Here is a 3,833-nt window from a genome sequence, read left to right as displayed (position 1 = left end):
GTTCCTTTATTTGATACCCAGGAGCAGAGAAGAAGATTTTCAAAGAATTAATGCATTTTCACTATATAATCAATAGAGCCCCGCTCTAACACCAGAACCCCTGACCCTGGGGCCATGAATTTCACAATTTTGGAAGAGGCACTCTTGCTCATCATAACTATGTACTTAGTAACTTTATTTAATACCCAGGAGCAGAGAAGAAGATTTTCAAAGAAATAACACACTTTCACTATATGATCTATATAGCCCCACCCTCGGGCCAGAACCCCTGACCCTGGGGCCATGAATTTCACAATTTTTGTAGAGGGTTCAATGCTTATTACAATGATGCCAACAGTTTGACTGCTTGATGTCCAGGAGTAAAGAAGAAGATTTTTAAAGATTGCATTATTTTTGGTGGTTTTAGCCCCACCCCTCAGGCCCCAGGGGGGCAGGGACCATGAAATTCACAATTTTTGTTCCCCTTCACCCATAAATGCTGTATACCAAATTTGGATGTAATTGGTTCAGTAGTTCCAGAGAAGAAGCTAAAAATGTTCAAAAATTTACGACCGACGTACGACGACGGACGAAAACGGATAGCAATAGGTCACCTGAGTTTACTCAGGTGACCTAAAAATAATGGAAAAAATACATATTCTATAAAAAAGAGAAAATACTTTTCGTTATTTTTAAAGAAATAAAAAAAAATGTTTATTCTTGATCTTTTAACTTTAAAATGGATTTAGCAGAATTGTTTATTTATGCAAAAAGTGAAAGTAATTTAAAATTATAAGGGCGATAACTTCACACAACAGAAAATACTGCTTCCCAGTTCACAATTAGATCATTGCGTGGTTTGTTTGTGTATTTAATAAAGAATTTATTTATATGTTTGAAGAACAATACTTATATATGATGATACGTCAGCTTGAAATCCCAGTTGTATATTATTTGTTGTACCGTTATGAAAAGTATCTAAATTATTCACATGTTGAGAGGAGGTCTATAAAATATTCTTTGTTTGACCAAGTATGTAATAAGGGTTCAACATTCACTATCCCTTAATTTCCCTTGTATGCATTCAAATTAAATTTTATATTTTTATAATTTATGTCCTGTTCAGATATCGTGTCGTTGCGTTGATTGTTAGCCAAAATGCATTTGCATCATGACTCCCTCGTTGTTCTATGCATAATATTCAGCATTACCCAGTATATTTTCTCACTGCATATAAAAGTTCGTTTGGTGCTTTATTCTGTAACGGGAGAGGAGGAAATGCAGCGGACCAGACCGTGATTCGAACCCAGGCCCCCTGAATCTACAGTCAGGTGCTCTACCAACTGAGCTATCTGGCCACCGGCGATCGAATCCGTGCTGTTCAATTCAAATGCGTGCTGTTAATAAAACCTACATGTAACCTTTACTTGTTGCATGGTTCTACTCTACTAACCATAGATTTACACTTAACGCCTTTGAATGGATAGTGTTAAATGATTTACCGTTGACCCATCAGTGTAATTTGAGTAAATGTTCACCTTATAACAGGCCTTAGCCATGCTTCTGGGAAAATTACAATAATTTCATTAAGCAATAGAGCCATTCAATAAAAAAAAAAAAAGAGAGCCATGCAAAACGTGTGCTTAAAAAATGTTACAAAGTTGTCTCTGTCGCGCATACCGCCCTCATCAAGGCATGTATTATTACAGAAATAACATTTGTAAATCGCAGTGAATTTAAAACAATCTGCATTACAATGCACATATGCATGATGTAAATAAAATCCTTATAAGAGGATTTTTGGTGAAAGGAAAAGAAGATTTCTTTTCACTTTTATCCTAAAAACCCTTTTATATTTTTAAACCTCGTATCAGACAAGAACGCTAAATTTGTTTATAGGAAAGGTATGGTCAAAAGGGGTTTTTTTTCCCTAAAGGCTACTAGTAAGCTTACAGGTGCTTGGACACAGATTTGAAGTTAATATTTTCTAAATTTTTTTGTATAATTTCATGACTTATATGTTGCTATAGCATTTCATACTAAAAGATAATAAAAATCTTATTTCATCTCGAAGTTATTAAAACTTCAAATTTCTGGACGCGTTGGATTGACACATCCTTGCGCTTTCACATATTTTAATTTTATTCTTAATACTTAAGAAAAGTGGCAAATTTGTTGTGTACTAATGAAAAATATTAAAACTATAAACCCAGAAAATTCAGAGTAGAAATGTTCGAAAGCAAAACCTACTCACAGTATTGTAAGTCCGTGCTCAGTGGTGTGTGCAGAGTTTAACAATTGAACACACTCGGTGAATCGTAAACATTAATAATAACAGAGCTCGTGCCCTGTTTACAATTACAGATATAACATTTTTCATTAATACATAACAAAATCGCTTCTTTTCTTAAATATTAAGGAAAAAGTTAAAATTTGTGCAAGTGCAAAGATGTGTTAATCAAACGCGTCCTGGAGTTCGTAGTTCCAATAATTTCCAGATAAAGTAAGTTTTTAATTATATTTTCGTGTGAAATGCTATTGCAATATAAAAGTCGTGATATTATAGAGAAAATTTGAGAAAATTTGAAGTTTAAATCTGTGTCTAAGCACCTTTAAATAGTGGGTTACAACCCCGTAACCCCTTCAGAACTCGCCATTATAGATACGCTTATACGAATCTCGTATGGTATACTTGATTCTAACACAATGTGTTAAAGTCCCCCCCCCCCCTTTTTTTTTTTTTTTTTTTTACAGTTCTATATTTTTTGCACACACGCAACTTCAAATGTGCTAATATTGCCAATCATACTCAGGAAAAGATTATGTAAACTAGACTGAGAAGCTTTTTGCATAATGCAACATTCGTTTTTTTTCTATTGGTAATTTTTTTTATAGGTAACTAGAAAGGGGAAAGACGATACTACCGTGTATAAACTTGTGTCAATTCTTGGTATACCAACCTCTCTTTTTAAGCAATCGATTTTTTAAAATGTAAAAAACCTCATTTTGATTAAGACTTTGTTGACACTAACAAACGACAAAAGACATTGGTAAAGATTTTAAGTTAATCACTTTTTGTGTCCCTGAAATGATATCGAAGGTATGAGGCATATTGATTTTAAATTAGTTCTGTGTTATTTTTTTCACAAATGTAATCTTCCCTTTATTTTTATGAGAAGAAGTTTGAGACTTTTTCATAGAAAATCAAAGATATTTACGAGATCGAAATCCAGGGATTTATCAGCCTATTTTGGGAAACGCCATTTTTGGGGAATTGGGAAAAAATTATCGGCTTTTTGATGAAATTGGGAAAAATTAAAAATGTTGCTTAAATCATGTATTCAGGTGTAATTCATTTAACATTTCAGAATGAATTCTAATTTGGGCAACCAACCAGACAATTCAATCATGATCCAACATCATACAAGATCAATTATGAATAATAGACTAATAAAAGTAAAATTGAATTCAAAGAGTATAAAGTGTTTATACAACTTAGGGTAGTACATGTGTGTATGAGATTCCAATTTAGGTCATTATAGAATCTGATTATAAACCTCCTGTAAAATATTATAAGAAGTACACATTTTCTCAAAGTCCTCTTTTAATATGTATTATTATGCATTGAAAATATATTTTTCTATTTGAAATAATGCCTACAGTCCTTACCATTCACTCATAGATCAATTGAGTAGGTAGAAATAACTTAATAAATCTATATAATAACACAATATCACCATTTTCAGAAAAAACGGAGGAAACTCGGATTAAAAGTTGGCGATGTTTTTACAGTGTTTTTAAACACGTGTTTTGACTGTAGCTTTGCAAAACGAGTTAAATAGATGAAAATTACA

General features: G+C 32.7%; 1 non-coding gene across 1 annotated transcript; it reads right to left on the bottom strand.

Annotated features, from left to right (window-relative positions):
• Nucleotides 1–1,264: 1,264 nt before the first annotated feature.
• Trnay-gua (transfer RNA tyrosine (anticodon GUA)) lies at nt 1,265–1,337 on the bottom strand. The gene has a single exon. It is a non-coding gene; the product is annotated as a tRNA-Tyr (tRNA).
• Nucleotides 1,338–3,833: the final 2,496 nt, after the last annotated feature.

This window comes from Saccostrea echinata, unplaced genomic scaffold (assembly GCF_033153115.1).
Source record: "Saccostrea echinata isolate AGI-Se365-2 ecotype Australia unplaced genomic scaffold, CSIRO_AGI_Sech_v1 ptg000025l, whole genome shotgun sequence".
NCBI classification, from domain to species: Eukaryota; Metazoa; Mollusca; class Bivalvia; order Ostreida; family Ostreidae; genus Saccostrea; species Saccostrea echinata.
This window is presented reverse-complemented; position numbering and strand designations above follow the sequence as displayed.